The sequence below is a fragment of the Anoplophora glabripennis genome, unplaced genomic scaffold (assembly GCF_000390285.2).
Source record: "Anoplophora glabripennis isolate ALB-LARVAE unplaced genomic scaffold, Agla_2.0 scaffold163, whole genome shotgun sequence".
In the NCBI taxonomy this organism is placed as follows: domain Eukaryota; kingdom Metazoa; phylum Arthropoda; class Insecta; order Coleoptera; family Cerambycidae; genus Anoplophora; species Anoplophora glabripennis.
This window is the reverse complement of record NW_019416302.1, coordinates 45,139-67,225: the sequence shown is the minus strand read 5'-3', so window position 1 is coordinate 67,225 and position 22,087 is coordinate 45,139. Positions and strand designations below refer to the sequence as shown.

Genomic DNA, 22,087 nt, shown 5'->3' with positions numbered 1-22,087 from the left:
AGTATTATATATATATATATATACAGGGTGAGACATTTTAATTTCACCAGTCAATCCAGAGAGGGGGTCACCTCCTGATGACCTTGGATTTGCCCTTCACCCACAGCTTACTTGAAGGTCAAATTATTTTTTTAATGAAAACATTATTTTTCAGAGGTTGTGAACTTATGACCTTGGATTTGAGCTTGGCCCTTCTCAAGGTCATTTAGAATGACAACTCATTTATTGTAACAGAAACGACTATTTTTACTTCAGAAATTAAATTAAAATTTTACGTCGGAATAAATAGTTCAGTTTTTGGTAAAAAGTGACCTTTGAAGATCGTCCCAAGGTTGATTCTGCATCTCTTTTGTAAGTCGAAACTGCTAAAAGTAGGGGTTATCATTTGAAAAACATAGTTGACCCCAAACAGATTTTGAAGTTTCTTTATTATTTACTATTTAAAAATTTCATTTCTGTCAAAAGTCAAAAAATCGGCATTTCTGTTACAGATTCAATGTTAAATCCAAGATCATAAGTTCACAACCTTTGAAGCCGCAGAATTACTCTTAACAATTCGTTATTCCTTTGAATTACCAATCAGATGTAAAATTGACACTCATTCTTCTTTTGAATTTGCTACCGTAATTATCAGTTATGGAAAACTGAAAATTTGGCAATATTCTAGTCTAATTAACCACCATTCTTTTGTTAAATTTGTAACTTTATTGAACCTTTTTCACTATTAAATCAACTTACCTTTATCGACTTACAAGCAAAAAACAAGATTTGATTGGAGAAACCAGTTCAAACCTCAAAATTACGCTGCAAGTTTTGCAAAACGATGATGTTTAATTCGACTATAATGCCTTCCAATACTCGACTATCCATGACAATAATTACAGTGAAAAACTGAAATCCATTTTTTTTTCTGGAACTTTACGGTAAATGAAGTGATATTCCAAAAATCTCTTAATTTTCTGAAAATTACTACCAACAAAAAGAAGACAATATATCACTACAAATAAACCTGGCAGCCTCTAAATAGTAGGTGAAAATCCCAAAACTGACCCCAACTACCCCAAAAAGCACATTGTCAAGTTTCATAGAAACTCAAAAAATAAGTTATTTGAAAAATTGTTTAAAGGTCTATAATTCTTTAAGGAAGCAATTTGTGCCAAGCTAAATTGATCTAAATTGTTTTATCTTCATCCAAGTCATACAAAGTATGGCAAATTTGCTTCCGGCGTATTTATTAATAATAGTACTATATTATCATATTTTAAGGAGTAATATGTCTATAAAATATTCATTATTATTATTATTTTTTTTAAACGAATAAGATAACTTTTTCGTAAGGCTGTGTTAGCAACGTCACTATTGGGTAAACGTTATTCATCGAGTTACTAAATTCTTAATGTGTTGTGTAATTTATCCTTAACATTTAGAGTTTTTAATATATTTTCTAAACAAATACTGTGAATGCTTTTGCCTTTATAATTTAAGGATATATGAACACTGTAACACTATTTTTCTTGCTATAAAAAAAATCATGACTGTTTTGGATCAGTCAAATGCAGAAGAATCCTGCCATATATTGAGAAATTAGAACCGGTAAGATTTTACATGGAATATACCAGTCTTGGTAGTTTTTCTTAAGTATCACTTTTTTAAATGGATATATCAGAAACTTTTATGACAAAACTTATCAAAGAATATTAGAAAGTTATATAAATCTAATTAGTTATAAAACTAAATAAAATACCCTAACCTACATTTTATTTTAAAGCTGGGAAAGTATTCTAACTTAAATATTGGTGTAACATAACATTGACATGCAAATTCAAATGTAAATTCAGTTTTCTTTGCATTGACAATAATTTTTTTAATATTTTCAGCTCGATTTCTTTTTTTTAGTATAAAGAAAGTTTGCTTCAGTTATGGCGAAATGTTTAACATCTTGATATATCATACAACGTAGAGCTCACTTATTCATTTTTAACAGAAGATAATTTAACATTGTTCTTTGAATTTCACATTTTGTCAGTAGCAAATATGAATTGTTCGACAAGTTCAGTTTTATGTACAATGTATGTTTTCTGTTTGATATCCTGTTCAATGCATTAATTTGGTCTTTCTCGAATTTTCATGGAAAATGTATCGGTTTCGACTAGATTTGCCAGTGTCTTGAATTTGACAAAAAGTTTAAAGAAAAATGTCTCTTCATTATTGAACTCGAGTACAAACTAAACTTGTAAACATTTTATACCTATTATAGTAATCTTATTTTGATAAATTCTGAATTTATTTTGTTCCAAAATATACTTAGTTAAAAAACCTCATCAAATATCTATATACCTATACATATTATTAATTGGGGAATTTAGCTATGCATTGTTTTACAAAATATCTTCACCTATATTTTTAATTCTTTCTGTTACAGTTTATAATTTCTGAAAGAGTGTACCAAATGCAGTTGACAAAATTGAAATGAAGTTTTTTCGTTTTTTTTTTTTTATTTAGCTGACATTACCAGTCTTTATATTTGAAATAAAAAAACCATATACATACATAGTGGTGAATTGTATGACATGATACTGTATAGAAGGCATTAAAAATGTAACTGATAGCGGGAATTAGGGAAGTTAATATACATGTGAAAACTTAAACTGTAGGCTCTTATTTTATATCTAAAATAATAGTTTTCAATGCATATAATTTAATTTCAATATTTTTTGTTTGGTCCTGCGTATGTACATTAAACAAATTTTAAAAAACAATATGCTGGAGCGATTCCTTAATTATTAGTATTTGTTATTGATTATTCAAAGAAATCTATTCTCAGATTTTTAGAAATATTAGTTATAGATCTTTCAATATTGTTAGTGGAATATACTATATTGTGTATTGTATTTTACTGTATATCTGACAAATTTATTTACATTCTCTTGTATGTTTCAGTTAAAATACACCTTTTTAGTAAATAGATTATTTTATTTAAAATTTGGCTAATGTTTTACATAAAAGAGATAAAAAAGTTTTTAGGGGTATAAAGCACGGGAGTTTTTCTGGTTGTTATGCCCTACAGCGATTAAAATGGAAAATTTCGCTTCAAAATTTGCTCGACAGTGCGGAGAGCGGACAAACCACTTGATTTTTATTTTAATAAACTCTGAACATTGTACTTTTGCAGTTTACTGCAGAAAATAAGCACGGAATAAATATAAATATGATAGATGGCTGAGAAAGTAAACAGTAGTATTTATTACGTCCAATTATATTGTATATATCTCGATAAGACCCACTTCTTATTTGTGGTAGGCCGAAATGGGCGGTGACTATTAGACGCCTTCATTATAGCCATCTTTCTCTATCGCACGGATTTCTATGACTTACTTCATCGCTCTCACGTAACGGCCGATGAACCGTGGGGACTTTCCGACCCTGTATGTACATACTTTATATAAAACAATTGAACCGCATACTCCTAAATCCATGGATCCGACGACTTATAAACACCGAAACCCATAAATCCAAAATCTGAAGATTAAATAAGTAACCCTGAAATCTATAAATCCCGAAGCCCAAAAAGTAAAATAAACCCCAAAACCTATAAACCCAACTTATAAACTCTAAAAGTTATAAACCCCTAAACCCATAAACACTAAAACACAAACCGGATTAGGTAATCCTAGCAACATACAACAAGATTATACATTGTTCTAAAAGCTTTAGGTATCTATCATAATTGTTAATAAAAAATAATTTGCAATGAAACCTAAATAAAAGAGGCTAATTTCAGTATCCTCTTGGTTTGAAAACAAAACTTTTACATAAATGTTTATATAATAATTTTTTTCTATTTGTAATATTTTAAGGCATGTTATGCTCTAAATTTTATGGCTAAGCCTTAGGTAGGTAGGTCTCTATGTACCAGTGGCGGCGCGTGAACATTGATTGAATGTATTATGCTTAGGGTTGTCACATTTGTTGAATTGAATTCCGAGATATTAAGTGCCCGGAGTCTCTAAATGGCGCCGCAGGCGAAAAATTTTAAAATTTTCAAGGTCACGCGTTTTCCTGGCACTTGTGAATTTCAAGGAACAATGAATTTATAAAAAAAATACAGATTTTCACAAGAATGATTTTTTAAATTGATACCTTTTTGAAATATCCATTTACGAATTACCTACTGATGGTATAATAAATAGGAATAAACTAAATATATTTTATTAAATTATTGAATATTGTTTATAAAAAAAAATCGTTTGTGAAATTTACCAACGATTCAACGAATTTTAATTTTCCTCGGCGTGTTATGATTTTTTCTTTATCTTTTTTTATATATATGTACATTATATTATATTCCGGGAGTTATACGTGCAAATCCGAAATCCGGGACCATACAGCTAATTCCCGGTACAATCACAGAAAATCCCGGTCATACCAATGTGGCTAGATGTTCTTTTAAAATGTCGTCAAGATCTACACTAAAATTTATGAGTCCACGAAACACATCAGGGTTGTCCGAATTTTCTGTCTCGTCGTGTCCGAGAAGTGCTAATTCGAAAGCTCCGCAAAATTTTATGCAATCTATGATTTTAAATAATACATGACGATTTTTCATTACCTGTTCATATGTTTCCGTATATTATCCCAATATGCAGAATCTAACTGACTTCTTATGTTTATTTTACCTAAAGACTTAATGACTTAAATCTTTCACACTGTATATTGTCCATGCTTTATCCCCACCGAAAAGTAAGCACGGAAAACAAAACAGTGAATATTTTAAATCACACCCGCACACCCACTCTGCTTTTGTGTATACATTATTGTTTTTTTATAACTTTTACTTCTTTTATTTTTAGTTTATCCTCATAAGGCAGAGAACCAAATAAAGTTTTTTTTTAAACGAAACGCTATTCATTTTAATAACTATAATATCCGTAGACGCCTAAACGAAAATATTCACACGTGCCGCTCGCAGAAATAAACCACCACATACCACGTACGAAATATTACTGCATTTACTGCAGACTGCAGCGCAGTGGCTGTCACTATTGCAGCCGCAAAAGCCCCTATCTCCGTGTACTGGGTCACGTGCCTGATCAGCCAATAAAAACAAAGGACGCATATAATTGTTCGCTGTCCACACATTGTGTATATGAGGTTGCATATATTAAGGAGCGTAGCTCGCGTCGCAATAAATAATAATATAAGCTCCTAGATTTATTTTAGCGCGAGTACATTTGGATTCTTTAAATATTTTGTTGATATTTAATATGATTAAATACATAAAATTTTATGTGTTCTGCAGCTCCGCAGCTCTTATGGTAAAACCGCCACTGCTATGTACTATATATATATATATTTAATTTTTATTTTGTTTACACTTTTTTTACAGATTTGTTAATGATAATGATAAAATAATATACTGACTCTTTAAACCCTACGGCTCATGGAATGGCATACAGGATTTTTCTTTATCCAGATACTAATCAGGACTTAATTTTAAACGAATTACGGCAAGGCATGAATTATCGTAAATTTGTGGATTTTCTATATATGCAGACGGAGCACTGCGTGGAGCTACAGTTGTTGGTCCAACCAAAGGGAAGACTTTCCTGTATAAATTATCTCAAGACATACGGTACAAGGCGAAACTTGATTTTGAATGCATGGAAAACATAAAAAAGTGAGAAAAGTATTTATTTATTCCTTTAGGTTCCTGGGATGTTCCATATTTTACGCAAAAGGCGAAAAAAATTGGTTTAGAGTATCGTCTAAAGAATATTCACCTTATTTTCTTCAGGTGCTTGTATGGACGGGTTGCATTTACTGTTTCAATCAATTCAGCTTGTTTGATCCCAAACTGTGTATTTTCCTTTTATTATTGACGAGTGTGCAAGTGTCAATGTTCTGTCTAATTTTTGTTTGACAAGCTCCGTAACTGTACATTTTGTTAATGTATAATTTGTTAAAATAAAAGTTTTATTACAAGCAGTCTATCTATAGGCATAAAAGATCCGGAACCAGCACCAGAAGATCAACGGATATGCTGTAATTAATACGAGTTGCAACATATGTAAATATGTTGCAACATATAGTAAATATGTTGCAACTCGTATTAATTACAGCATATCCGTTGATCTTCTGGTGCTGGTTCCGGATCTTTTATGCCTATAGATAGACTGCTTGTAATAAAACTTTTATTTTAACAAATTATACATTAACAAAATGTACAGTTACGGAGCTTGTCAAACAAAAATTAGACAGAACATTGACACTTGCACACTCGTCAATAATAAAAGGAAAATACANAACTTTTATTTTAACAAATTATACATTAACAAAATGTACAGTTACGGAGCTTGTCAAACAAAAATTAGACAGAACATTGACACTTGCACACTCGTCAATAATAAAAGGAAAATACACAGTTTGGGATCAAACACAGCTTATTACAAAAGTTTCAGCTGGAGAAGTTTGGAACTCTGATGTGTACAACTGAAGGACTACTAGATTATATTTATTGTGATTTTTATGAATGAAGTGGAGAATCGAATCAAGACTGTCATATTAGTATTATAGACCGGGAGATATTAGACTGAAGTTCGACGACGTCTTTCTCGTTTATACCTCTGAGAGTACTGAAAGATAACCGAGAGAAAAGTACAATAAACTTAAAAATTTAAAAGATGGGCTGCGGGACACCTTCGTGAAAATTCAATTTTCCTTTTCAAAAAAATAGTGTGTACAGCGACGCATTTCTCACTTCTTATGTCATGTTCATAAGTTGAAGAGAAGTATCGATTTTATCACAAAATTTTTTTGGCATAAGTGTCGCAAGGGACCTAAAAATGGAAAACTTTGTAAGAAAATGTGGAAAAACATCTTTATTTGTCTACCAATTTCTCATTAATGCCAATTAGAAATATGACATTATTATATTTGAAAAGCTCATAAAAGGCATAAGTACTTCTCTACAACTTATTAACATGGCATAAGCGAGAAATACGTTGCTGTACACATTTTTTTGAAAAAGAAAATTAAATTTTCACATAGGTGTCCCGGCGGGCACATCGGTTTTTTCCATAATCTTACTTGTCTCTAATGTATCTTTCAGTACCCTAAAAGGCATAAACGAGAAAGACATCGTTGAACTTCTACAAGTATCTCCCGGTCTATTAGAGGTGATAGAAGCCTTGCTGACGGCTCATATCAATTACCTATTGTTGTGCTTATGTTAAACTTACGAACGCCTAGATCAGGGGTCGGCAAGTAATTTTAGGTGGGGTCCGGATACTTTTGAAAATTTTTAACGAGGTCCAGAAAAAAATTCATATTTCTTATTTTTTATTTTAATTTGGACTCAAATTTAATCTGCTTACTAACCATTAAGAACTCAAAACACTCACACAATTGTGAAATACTAGAAAAAATGATAACATTGGCACTTAAACGTAAAAAACATTTTTTAAATAATTTATTTGAGTAATTTATACTTTAAAAAAATTTTGGCCGGCCAAAAATTTTACCTTCCGCGGTCCGGACCTGGACCGCGGTCCGCCAGTTGCCGACCCTTGACCTAGATGGTCGAGTCCATCGTTATTGTCACTTAATATGGTCGATAATTTATTTCACGAAGTGAGCCATGACTAAGCGTTCGATGTTAGCACGTACTCAATATCAGCATGTAACTGGTACGAGGTACAGTACTGATTTTGCCGAAGTTCCCTCTGTACTAATGGAATACTTTTCTTCTCATCATAGAGTACTAAAAAAATTTGCTATGCATTTTCAAACTAAACAGCCAATATCTGAGGATATGCTACGAACACTGTATGCATCTAAATGCAGAAATCTTACTATGGCTTGCCATATATTACAAATACTGCATGGCAGCTTAGATTTAGTCATTTAGTTGGTTGCGGAGCAAAATATCACTCATATTTAGTGTCGAGGGCTTTAGCATACTCAATCCGGGAAACGTATTTCGAAAATGATCCTTTCAGTTGTGAAAAAGGAGAAAAATATCATCACGAATGGAGATGGTAAACATCCTAAAGATTTAATAACAGATTTTTTACAGGTGGAACCTACCCCGGACATCCTAGCTCGTTCTCTTTCAAATGAAATTGACTACCATCAAAGTCAAGTTGATCTCGTATTAGGTAAAAAAATATAAAAAATCTGTAGTGGATATAAAGTTTTTGTTAGGTACCTATCTCGTTTGCAATTTGTAAAACGATCTCAAAGTCCTAGTCCTTCCAATTAATTTGAAGTCATTTAAGTTTCCAGATAAATGTTATGTGAGGTTTCTTCTTTAAATATTCGTTGAGTTAGCAATTTTATATAATTTAGTGTTTATTCATGTATTTGATTGTAAAAGTAGTTAAACTGAAAATATAAATTTTAGAAGAAAAATTGAAAAATTCAGTAAAACCCGAATTTTTTCAGAATTTTCTGAGCCCTAAAAATTTTTGAGAAAATCGATAGTCCATGAAAATGAGATTTTCGATTTAAGGCCGGAATTGTAGGTATTTTCATCCGCTGAACCAGCTGGTTATTATTAATTAGTTTTTGTGTAGGTATCTACTTTTGCTTTTGAGAAATAATGTCAAAGTTTCATCGAATTCTAATCAATTCGTCCCGCTCAAAAAGATTCATGAGGAACGTCTTATAATCGGCCCCCTGTGGTTTTTCCCTTTAGCGGGGGCATTGCACAACCACCGACCATCCCCCGCGTGTTCAGTCAACCTGGTTGCATTAGGGGTGGACCGATCGCCTCTGGAAATCTCTGGACTTTACACTTATGTAATAATGACAATAATACGTCAGTATTTGGAAAACGCAATAATCCAATAGATCGGGCAACTTTCGTCTTTTCAGTTTACAGAGAATAATTACAGCCGACACGAAATAACAAGTGTTCAGTTTTTCTTCTCCAAGAATGCCTTCATTTTTGTATCGTGTTGATCACCCACTGTGAAATACAGCGTTTCTCAAAGTGTGCTCCATGGAGCCCCAAGGTTCCGCCGGAGGAATGCAGGGGCTCCGCCAGTGCCAACTGGCAGCGGTTAGCTGGATGCTGAACCAGATATAAAGTTACAACTCTCTTCAATAAAGCCAAATATCAAAGAAATATGTGCGAACAAAGTACATCATTCGTCACATTAATCTCATTGTAAATATGTAAATAGATAATAACTAAAGATTTATGTTGTTACTGATTATCCTTAATATTACAACTACTCAAAGCCACCGATCCCCCCTCCCCCAAAAATTTTAAAAGTATCGCTCCCTTCCACTGGGAACGTAGGATACTGTTAAAATTATCTGGGCTCCAAAAATTTTAGAATTTTACATTTTTTAATAACTATTACTATTAGTTTTTTCGACACGTATATTTTTAAAACTCGGCGTCTACGCGGCACCTACCATGAAACAATCTGTGACGAAACTAGAAAGGTAGGCTCCGTTCTTTTATATTTGACTGATAGGGGCTCCATGTTGAGAAAAGTTTGAGAATCGCTCCTCTAATAATTCAAATAGATGGTTTTCTAGAAAGTTTAGAAATGACTGAAAATTTAGACGAAGTGGCAAGAAGAAAGGTCCACAAACTTTATTGCGAATTATTCCGAGCCACACGTCCACAGAAAATTCGTGTTGAAAACATCTTATCTGAATTTCATGAGGATTTTCTTGTGACCAAATATGCAGATTGTGAAAATTCACTACCCCTCGCCTTTGGTAAATGTATATTTATTATTATTCTTATTTAAGTCGTTCTTATTTGTATAGATAGTGGGTTAGGACAGGTGGTGTGGAAACGAGTGTAACTTACTTTTAAGCATAAACATAAATGTTCTTGTAATATATTATGTTATGGTTAGAAATGTCCGCACAAGGGGATTGTATTGGTATGAATAACTTGAAAACGGCGAGTCTTAGGGGAAAAATTCAAGTTACCTATTTTACATATTTTGTGCATCAGAATATAAATCCGTTACAATAACTTGTAAAAATTGCAGTGACGTAGGTTTTTTTTATAAAAAAGGGGGGTGACCCTGTCCAGTTGTACACCACTGGTTAAACCTTTGGAGTTCATATTTTAGGGAATACCAGGCCTACTATCATAGATTAACTGTACCAAAATTATAATTATATTTTCCCGATCCTAACCATTTTTAAGAGCAATATTCACGTTTGATTAAAGTTTTTTCCCGACTCACATAAGAGCCTGTGTAAAAGAGCATAATTTTTGATATCATTTTCCAAAAAAAAACTATATTGGCAATCAATCTGATATTTTTACACGAGGCAGTTGGCATATTTATTAACAGATTTCAATGATTTTAAAAACTTTCTTACCATTTTTTTTTCGATTTTTTGTATACCTAGGTACATAACTTTCTCGATATATAGATTTCAATTTAAACAATTTGGCAATTGAAAAACAAAATTCAGCATTAATAACCGAACCTATCTTGTAGAACTTTTGATTCGGAACAACTTTTATATCATTACTTTTTTTCCTAAAATCAATAGTATAGAAGAGCTAGGAAAATGAAAAGTAGGCCGGTAAATGGAATTCTCGACCTCCTTCGTCTTCGTATTAGAGACTGGTTATCTTATATCCAAAAAGTTGACTTTTTAATGCTTTGAGTTGAGTCCCCGATTAAGATGTATAATTGTTTTTATCCATTTCACATTTGGGTTTATTTTCTCCAAGGAAATTATTGTTGAAGATCTCAATATTTTCGGGACGTTTATTTCTATGGCGGTCTTTGTTTCAGGGATGCAGTTATAAAAAAAAATAAAAACAAACATCTTATATATGTTTTATGGAATTTAATTTTCTTATTACAAAATATTCCTGAATAAAAATAATAACGGTACAAATCGGTAGTTGTAGTAATCTTTCCGTATAGTATTTTGTAATATTTAAGAAAATGATAATTGTGTAGCAACCCGTTTTAAATTTTGTTAATTATTTACTTTGGTGGCACCACCTCCAATTTTCACAAAATTTTGTCTACCCCCCTATTTTCGATGGTGCTGAACACGAATCTGAAGGTTTTTTTGTGCGGTCGAACCCAGTTTTTGAGAAAAAAAAATTTCAAAATTCTAACCTGAATATTTCAGATAACACTACGTAGAACTCTGTATATTTTATTTAGCTTTCAGAACATCTGTAATAAACAATGAACATTGTTTAAGAAACACATTTTCCCAAATTTGAACTAAAAAAATATGTATTTAATAAATTAAATTATAGTAACTTTATGTGGGATGAACAGAGTTGAGTGAGAGTGGGGGAACTCAATGTTGTCATCACGAATTACAAATGGCGGATTCAAACTACAAAATTTTTATTTATTAAATACATATCTTTTTACTTGAAATTTACGAAAATGTGTTTCGCGTTAACAGTGTTAATCACAGACACATACTTCTGTATGTGATCACAGACCACCTAGACTGGCTTATAGAGCGACTTTGGTGAAAACACTTCGGAGCCTGATTTGGTGCCCAGCGCTCAGTCGTGTCCTAGCATTTGACGTGTACGCATCGCTGTGATTTCGATAATTAGACGTTTTATCACGGGCAAGTGTATTGTAAAACGTTGTATAAATACAAGTAATCGAGTTGGTGAAGAGAAGCGAAAAGTTTCCTTCTTTAGGTAAGTAAAAAAAAGGAATGTATAAAATGTAAATATGTACGCCATTTTTCGGTTGACGTCACAAGTTTCCAGGGTTAGCTTTATAATTTTGTTCGCCCTCATAGTGTATTGATTAACGTGAAATTGTTATTATAAAATAATGAATGAATTACTGTAAAATATTTGTAGTAATTATTTACTTTATGTGAGTCTCAAGTTTTTATGAAATTTTACCAATTCCCGTCATTTCGAGATAGCTGAAAATTAATAAAATATTTTTTTCAATTGAAAAAATCGCAAACAAAACTAATTTCAAATTCATGTTCAATACCCTGGAAACGGAGAGTTGACAAAATGTGATTAGAAAAAATCAGAGAGTTTTGTGACAAAAAAAAATAATTAGCAAGTACATTATAGTATATATTGGCGGTTTTGTAATAACAAGTTCTCTAATAAAGCCAATAAAATGTAAAGACTGTGTAAATAGTTTAATGTCAAATACACAGTATTCGTACAGTCAATTAATTTTTATTAAAGATCGTGGTTGTTTGAGGTATCCATCTCGAGATGTCGTAGTAATATGCCAAGAAACAGAAAAATTAATAAATTTTTTTAATAATGATGAAAGCAGAACACCTAGGCTACAGAAAAATAAAATTGTTTATCATGTATTAAAAAACTTTCTGAATGTGAACATATTTGAAAATTTGCATGAACATCAATTTGATAATTTGCCTAACAATTGTAATCATTTAATAGAACTTGTAAGGGCTGAATGTGAAAAGTATATCGATGTACGAATAAATCATGAAGTCAAATTATTTAATTCGGTAAAATCTACGAAAAGGCAAATATTAAATAAATTAATATTATTTAGAGGACAATAAATATATTTAAATTATTTTGTAGTTTTATTTAATATGACACTAAAATATACTATTTTCTGAATTACAAACTTAAAATTGAATATTTGTCATAAGATGCAATATAATGTTTAATATGTAATAAAAATATTACTTAATCCGGATCTGCTTAAAGATGCGCGCGATCAGATTGCCTTCCACACTCGACTTCCCCGGATTTTGCATTCACTGGTACCAGTGTTACCAGATCTCCTGTTTTAACAGGAGATCTCCTGTTTTCACTCTCACTCTCCTGTTCTACTGTTTTCACTATGAGATCTCCTGTTTTTAATTTCAATGTCTATTTTTCTGGTTTCTCTATGAAATCTTCTGTTGATTACACTAATTTTCCCCAGAATAAGAATATTTTAGTACGACACTGTTCTCTAACGGCACTGTGTTCGTCACTTGTCAATATTTTCAGTTCTGTTATATTTTCTGTAGGCCAGTTCATGTACATATTTAAATTTTAAATCCGCAATTCGCGTTTATATGAACTAGGCCTAACAGAATAGAAGGCGAGTTCATTTACTTCAGCGGGATTCCGGGATTTATCATTTTGACAACTGACTGTTGTCAAATCACGTGACGTATTGATGTAATTGAAAACTATTAAACGAACTCCTACATTTATATATTTTGCTATATTTTGTGCATGTACTTGTGTTCCTCTATTAAAAAATATATTTATTAAAATCTCCTGTTGAAAAAAGAAATCTCCTGTTTTTTTGGCTACATTCCTACTGTTGACAGAAATTTCCATCTGGCAACACTGACTGGTACCCGTACCCGTGCATTGGAATTAGATACGGCCAGTCTAGGTGGTCTGTGCTGTTAATTGTTCATAACATGTTCTGGAAAGCTACATAAAATATACAGAGTTGTATGTAGTGTTATCTGAAATATCCAGGTTAGAATTTTGAAATTTTTTTTTCTCGAGAACCAGGTTCGACCGCACAAAAAAAAACTGCAGATTTGTGTTCAACACCATCGAAAATAGGGGGGTAGACAAAATTTCGTGAAAATTGGAGGTGGTGCCACGAAAGTAAATAATTACCATTGTTGTAATACATTTTTGTCAGACAGTAAATAATTAAATATGCTTCCACAAAAATTTATTTAGTGTTCGTGGATTAAGAACAAAACCCCAGGAGGATGGTCTAATGTCTAATGTGATAGCAATGATCGTGAAGCTGCTGAAAAATGATGTTAGTATGATATGAGAGAATTATTAATCTTTCTACCGTTAATTTTGAAGGTCGTTTTATGAACATTAAAAAATTTATAATTTACAATGAAAATTTCTGAGTAGATATTTACTTCTACCTGATTACACGAAGTAAAAATGATAGTTTTTATTTTTTTTCAGTTTGTGGCAAGAAGAGGCTTATATAGTTTCTTGATAATCATCGAAAATTGGAGTTTGATAATATGTAGAGTTTAATGGCAAGTATTGGGTGGATCTGATCTGGGAAAGTTTATTTTTCTTGTGAGGTTGAAGTATGTATATCTAGTCTCCCACTAACCTTGACACTGAATCATACATATGAGAACTATTACATTGTAAAGGTACTGGTACAGTATTAGATACTCTGGCTGTTGGCATCACTAACATGGTTATCGTTAAAGTTTGGTATACCAACTGCAACCAATGCAGAAATTTGGTGGGATGATACCTAAATTGTTGGAACTGTGGGCACTACTCGAAAATCTATGGTAAGCATGAAAAACTATTTCTGCATTAGACGTTGGTTTTTTAAAACTGAAATCGTTTTATTGTGCCATCTGTAGTTGGTTGAATTAAAATCCCATACCTACAACTGGCTCTGTCTTTAGTATCTTTTTAGTAATAGAAAGGCGGAAAGTAATTACCTAAATAAGAAATTTTTGGTAATAACATGCATTCAGTTGGATGCCCACCAGCGGTAGGTAATCGGTAATCGGTTGGTGTAGGCAGGTATGCTTATAAGGTAATAGGTTTTAATTTGTTTTTTCATTAAAGATTGAATAAGTCGAGGCCGGACCAGGTGCAGGATGATATTTTTGGTACTCTCTGTACCTCCCTGTGGAAAATGAGAATTTGTCTATGGCGGCAAGTGTGGGAAGACAATGTGATGCGGAGAGCAGAGGATATGAAGACTTCCGAAACCTTGCATTGTTACACGTTCTTACCGAACGATGAGAACCTAAACTCTTGGTAAATAAAATATGTAAACTTTCTTTTTAGAGAAATAGATATAATATTTAATTTATAAGAGTTATAACAATATAAATTGTTTAGTCATTAATTTTAATGATTTATTTAAGTAACAATAGTAAAACAATCTTTTTTCTTTACCATTTCGATATTTTGTGTAAATAGACCTTTTAAAATTGGGTTATCAATTTGCACACTAATCACTCGTCATTTTTATCAGAAGATGTTGCATATTGCTAGATGTCGACAAGTCTTATCCGCGATGTATGCAAGAGACATAGACAGCCACAAACAGAAATAAGCTGTTTTGGCTACGACTGCAGGTTACATATGCATTTATGCAATACATCAAATTAAAATTAAAAACGAAACTTAATATTGATTTGGAGGCGGCCTTTTTATTTATAGAAGCTGTTGTGTGTATCTAATTATGCGATGCATTATACGAAAATATTAAGACTGGCGTTTTGTAGACTAGAAATCGCACTTTTAGTACGACAATGATAAAGTCCATGCGGGAATATTAGCGCGACACTAATCTAGAGCAACTTCGAGCTACCGCATAGCAATAATAGAGGTAAAGGTTTTTTTTATCGGTTACTACATATTTGCAGGACATCTAGTTGTCACCTGTCTCTCAGAGCCGCATTAAGGAAAATCAGCGCAATGAGCAACAATCGGATAAGTTCAACATGTGCACAAAAAATAATCATAATATATTTGTATTTTTATACTGTCAGTTTTGAATCCCGTTGATAATAAATTAAAACGAAAGTTTTAAAAACAAATGTATACGTATTATTTAGAGGAGAACTCACGAATGTTAATACTACCGTCAAATTAATTAAACATTTATTTTTTTCCAAGAACGTTACAATGCCGGAATTTTTTATCACTGGTCCAGACAATAAGTTCTTTTATTCCACTCTTTTCCCTAATTTTACTATAATATTCTGGCATAAACTGGCAAATAGCATTTTTAAAATATTTAGTTATTTGTGAAACGTTCATTATCTAAGTTGGAAGTACGGAAATATCGAGGAATAAAGGCTTATCGTGGGAAGCATCCGCTAAAAAGTTCAACAACAGAAGTTTTAGCCGAAACCCAGAAATCTTACTGTGGCTTGCCATATATTGCAAATACTGCATGACAGCTTAGATTTAGTCATTCAGTTGGTTACGGAGCAAAATATCACTCATATTTAATGTCGAGGGCCTTAGCATACTCGATCCGGCAAACGTATTTCGAAAATTATCCTTTCAGTCATGAGAAAGGAGAAAAATGTCGTCATGAATGTCTCGCTTATGGAGGTGGTAAACACCCTTTTAAATGAAATTGAATATCACCAAAGCCAAGTTGATCTTGTTTTAGGTAAAAAAAATATAATAAATCTATATAGGTATAAACTTTTTGTTAGGTAACTATCTGCTCGTTTGCAATTTCTAAACAATCTCAAAGTGCTTCTTTTTGATGTAGATATTGGTATTTGTACCTCTAATTGGATCGGCCAATTAATTTGAAGTCATTTAAGTTTCAAGATAAACGTTATGTATCTCCTTTAAGGATTTGTTGAGTTGGCAAATTTTTTTTTATATAATTTAGTGTTTATTCATGTATTTGATTGTAAAAGTAGTTAAACTGAAAATATACATTTTAGAATTAGAACAATAGTATTTTTGTAACGAGCGTTCAAATAAAAACGTGGTCAAGTTGGTTCTGAAAATTTGGACGTAGGGCGTAGCGTATAGCAAATGAACTTAAACGTCATCTGTCAAAGCGCTATATCGCCGCTATCAATTTGAATATTTTCGTTTTAAAAAGCGTTTAAAATGGTGTTTTCTCAAGAACAAAAAGTGTTTATCATAGAGTCCTACTTTAGAAATGGACGCAAGATTGATGGAATATGGAAGTATTCTATTGAGGAATGTTTCATAGAATTTCAAAATCAATTTCCCGGCGTTGTTGAGTACGAAATTTTTCAAAGTGCAGTTCAGCGTTGTGTTAATGTTTTTCGTGAAACGGGCAGTGTAACAAGAAAAGAAGGAAGCTTCATAAAAGTCCACCTAAAATGACACGTAGAATCCAAAATAGCGATAATATATAGGGTGTTCCATTTTAAATAAGCAAGTTGATGTCGACTTCCGGTATAACCGGAAGTGGTACGTGAATGCCATTATTTTAGTTGAGAAAGGCATGCCCGAAAACTCGGTATCCCAAATTTTCAAAATTCAAATTGAAGTAGGCTCTGAAATAATTCTAATGACCGTCACCGTCAGACACCCTGTATAAACGTGATAAATTTATCCAAAAAGGCCCATTTCGCAGTGACAGAATTTTTTTTGTTAATTGTATTTTTCTGGATTTTGGGAATTTTTTATAACTTCGTAATTTTCCAATTCGTTTAAAAGTTTTGTCTTTGAAGTCTTTGCTTTGAAGATACAAGGTGTTGAAGTTTAAATAAATATGTTTTGAATAAACAAATAATATGTACATTCAAACAGGTAGATTACAAAAATTGTCTTGTTACAGATTTTGGCAAAACACAAACTTTACTTTTTTTTTGCTAAATGTGTTACAGAATTAAATGTTTTTTATGTTTCATGATCGAAAAAGTTGGCGGGTATCTAAAAATAGTTTTTTGAATGGTGGTAAATTGATCTAAATCATAAAAAAGATTTATTTGCAATTTTAGCAAAAAAGTAAATGACAATTATTTATAGTTTACCCTACCTCTAAATTATGAACTGTTGTCAGTGACGATTTAGACACGATTGTTTATTTGTAAAAGTAAAATTGACATCTCAAATATTTGTTTGTGTTTTCTCAAAATCTGTAGCACCAAAAAAACTTGAAGTTTTTCTTTGGAACTACTAGTTTCTAATTAAAAATATAAATTCAAATTCATAGTGGCTTATCTCAAAAAAAGAAAAAAATTATTGAAATATCTTTAGCAACGACACAGTTATCCTAAAAATCTGATGTAAAACATTTTTATTTTTTGTCTAATATTGATCTAAATGAGTTTATTTTCATCCAAGGAAGCTATCCTTGAAGAAGATACGTCTCATTCACTTTCGGACACCCTACATACTTCCAAGGCAGTCTTTGTTTTAGTATGCAGTCAAAAATCTCTAAATCTTAACTTCACCCATATTAATCATTCGTTTACTACGAACAATGACAAACTGTTGCGTCTACGTTCGAGATAAGGCAATCGCTGATATGTTGAATAAATATCAGGTAAAGTTACACCAATCACCAGCCGGTAAATCCTAATATTATGTTTTAACGTAATCTCGATCTTGCCGTTTTAATAAGTTTCATTGGCAACGTGAAGGACATAAAATTACTGTTCCAGACAAAGTTTCTGGTCATGAGGTTTATAATTAACCATTTATGAAGGCCCCGTTTAATTTTCATGATACATATAGAGATTGTCCGGATAAAACATGCAAGGGTGTTCGTATTTAATTTTGTTAATAAAACTGTACCGCCTCAAACGTTGCCTTGGAAATATATTTCATCGGTAGTTTCCTTGGGTTTTAGACCATTTAACCTTAGTACGATTTAGCTTTTTTTAAAAGTTGTCGGCAGAAACATTTTTGATTTAATGTTTATTTTTAATAATTTGAATATATTTCAATGAATATTTTCGGGTTGTCTATTATAAATATTAACTTATTTCACGTTTGAAATAGGTAGATTGTTAAAATTGTTTTTTTTTGATGTTTTTTATTTTACTGTTGGAATTTTTGGAAAAATTAAATTTTACTTTAATTTTAATAAATTTGTTACAAAATGAAATGTTCTTTATGATTCATGATCTGAAAAATTGGCAGGTATACATTGAATTCGAATGGGGGTAAATCAGTCTAAATATTAAAATTTCGTTGCAAAGTAAAAGTAAAGTCCAATTATATCAGCATATATCTCTAAATGCCCGACAGACTGTCATTTTCTTTGTTTTTTAAATTATGAACTAGTTACGTGTCAACACTGTTATACGCGTGTGTGTACTGTGTTGTATATGTATTTTACTATTATTTTTTTTTTTCATAATGATTTTATATTACTATAATTATTTTTTTTTTTTGACGTGTGTAAACTTTTTGTGTACTAACACTAATAAATATCTATCTATCTAAAAAAAAAAAACTTGGAATTGTCCTTTGGGACTACTAGTTTTTAAGTAAAAATATAAATTCAAATTCATAGTGGCTTATCTCAAAAATAAGAAAAAAATTATTGAAATATCTAGCAACGACACAGTTATCTTAAAAATCTCATGTAAAACATTTTTATTTTTTGTCTTAACAAAATGTTATTGATCTAAATGGGTTTATTTTCGTCCAAGGAAGCTATCCTTGAAGAAAGTATGTCTCATTCACTTCCGGACAGCCTGTATATTTTTCAAAGGCAGTCTTTCTTTCAGGATGCAATTATTAAAAAACAATAAAAACAAATATTATTTTTTATGTTTTGTGGAATTTAATTTTCTTTTTACAAAACATTCTTGAAAAACTATCGGTGCAAATCGGTAGTCTTAGTAATCCCTCTGCATATTTTACTATATTTAAGAAAATCGTAAATGTAATAATTTTTTTTCCAGATTTCCTCAAGTACTACAGCAGAAGCGTCGAGAAAAATTTAACGACGATCGTGAAGCCGCTGAAAAATCTAAGGTTAGTGTGAAATTTTTTATTGATATATCCATCTGATTGATTAAATATAAACGTAGTAAATTTATCCAAAAAGGCCCATTTCGTAGTGACAGAATTTTTTAAGTTAATTGTATTTTGGGAATTTTTTATAACTACTCGTAATTTTCCAATTCCTTTAAATTTTTTGTCTTCGAAGTCTTCGCTTTGAAGATACAAGGTCTCGAAGTTTAAATAGTCTAAATATGTTTTGAATAAACAAATATGTACGTATATTCAAAGGGGTAGATTACAAAAATCGTCTTGTTACAGATTGTGGCAAAACACAAACTTTACTTTTTTTTGCCAGTCACAAAATTGAATGTTTTTGTATATCATGATCGAAAAAGTTGGTGGCAGTGGCGGCTCGTAGAGGTGGGTAGGGTGGGCAGTGCCCACCCTGATTATTTCAGAAGAATAAAAGAAAAATGTGTATACATATTACATATACGAAAGTGATCTAACCTAATTCTTGTAAAACCTCCTTTGAAACACCCGCTACCAAATTTTAAAATTATAATTTAATCATGATCTCGGCAGCAACCAACATAATATTCCCATCGAGTGCTGTATCGACTAAGGCCAGCTAAAGTTTTTCCCCAGCAGTCAGAAGTATGTATACGTATGTGTATTTATTTGCCGTAATTTTATTCTTTGAATGACTTTTTAAACATTAGAACAAAATTTCCCTGCGAAGGTATTCCAGAAAACAAATTTTAAAAATAAACCGTTTTATAATAATGTGTAAATCGAGTTAAAAAATAAATATCTACGGAGCTATGTTGAATGCTATATAATAATGTAATGATAATTATAATAATTATTAAGGATTTTTTAACTCGTTACTGTTAAACTGAATTAAGAGTGATTGCGGAGTAATTCTAAATGTTTTAATAGGTTTGAGTTTGTAAATATTCGCGAAATTCGCGTATTGGTGAGTAGCAAACGTGATATTGTTAATTTTTTATTAGATAAAAAATTTAGTACGTTGACTTTCGATGATATATTATTTATTTGAAAATTAAAACCTACACCTGACGTGAAGAATTTACTAAATAAAAACAATTGCGGAAGTAACAGATCATTTAGTAAAAATCGGTACAATAAATATAACCGGTTAACAGGTAGTGAAACCAAAACAAAATTATATTGCTGGAATTCTTTACTATTTATTTAATGAAAAAGGTAAAACACCGTGTAACTATCTAGGTCTAGGATATTCAGATCTGAAACATGTCGTCCCTCTTATCACATAAGGGCGTATAAACCAAAAAATGGGTCTAGTTTCACTGTGTCAGGGAGAGACCCCCAGTTGTAAAAATACCAGAATACCAGGAATTCTTTAGATTCTTCTCCGGACTTTTTCCCCGGACATTTCTCCGGACTTCCCCGGACTTTTTCCATAGACTTTCTACCCGGACTCTTTCTCCGGACTTTTCCCCCAGAGTTTTTTCTGGATTTCTTTCTCTGATGTTTTTTCTCGGACTTTTTCCTCGGGTGTGCCCCGGATTTATTTTTTTTATTATTTGAAATAGTCTGGAAGATATTTGCTACAAATTTTAAAAACGCTTTGGAGGGATAATTGTACATTTTTTGGGGTGATCCAAATATTTCTACTTGCACCTTTAAATAAAACATTTAGAAGACCTGCAGTAAAATGTGTAATTTTTTTTCTCAAAAACGGTGCATTCTCCAAAAAATGTTGAAGAAATCTAATTCATTAATTCAGAATTGTTGACGGATTTCAAAAAAAAATTTTAAACGGGAAAAAGATGTGGCTTATCTTTTTTTTAGAAATGATTTTCGCACGAATGCCAATGGTGCAAGTAGAAATATTCGGATCACCCCAAAAAATGCATATTAATTCCTTTCAAGCGTTATTAAATAGCTAACAAAATATTGGAAAAACAAGTTTACTTTGCCTTAATATGTAAAAAAAATAACTTTTTAAATGAACGATAGCTTCATTTATTTATTCAATAATAGTAAAATAATTCCGGAATTGAAATTTTAATTAATATTTCGTTTAAAAATAATTTTTTTGACATTTTTGTAAATTAAAAAAATTTAAGTGTAAAAGATGCATTTTTTCTGGGGTTCAGGGCTATTCTACGAATTCGTAAATATGCCCATTGTTATTTTTTCGTCGAGCTACCCGTTAAAAAAAATAAATTTCTACGATGAATAGAAGCAGAGATGTTGTAAAATTTCAATTTAAACTTTGGAATTAACTTTTCTCACGCGCGCGACCGCTTGGACGAGCTTCCCCCACCACCACGTCGCCGGACAGTTTATTTAGCAAGTACCTTCTCTTTAAAGGGTTCGTGAGTCGTTAGTTTTCCACATTTTTTAATGCAATGCACGGGAAACCGTAGATTACGTAGTAAACTGTATTTTGCGAAAATTTCAAGTCTTAATATTTATAAACAATTGGGCTACGATTTAAAAAAAATCTTATCTTGGCTCCTGTTGGTCGTAGAGGATACTTTTTTATTTTAAAACTGTATTTTTTTGCCAGCTGTCCCTTGCATCTATTTTCGGTGAGATAGCATAAATAGCAACAATGTTATTCAAATTGTTTATAAGCGAAAAACGCACGGTTTTTTAATGCGCAATTTGAGAATGTTAATGTCAAAAAAACGG

At 31.6% G+C, this 22,087-nt stretch overlaps 1 protein-coding gene and 1 pseudogene across 1 annotated transcript in view; both read left to right on the top strand.

Annotated features, from left to right (window-relative positions):
• The first annotated feature begins 5,445 nt into the window (after window positions 1-5,445).
• LOC108903499 lies at window positions 5,446-16,080 on the top strand (annotated as a pseudogene).
• The window catches only part of LOC111691351 (acetyl-CoA carboxylase-like), a 13,507-nt gene continuing 5,038 nt past the window's right edge, over window positions 13,619-22,087 (top strand). Inside the window, exons 1-4 of the mRNA XM_023453998.1 lie at window positions 13,619-13,757; window positions 13,919-14,265; window positions 14,552-14,746; window positions 19,357-19,429. The gene's annotated coding sequence lies outside the window, so the exon portion shown is untranslated. The remainder of the gene's footprint in view (window positions 13,758-13,918; window positions 14,266-14,551; window positions 14,747-19,356; window positions 19,430-22,087) is intronic.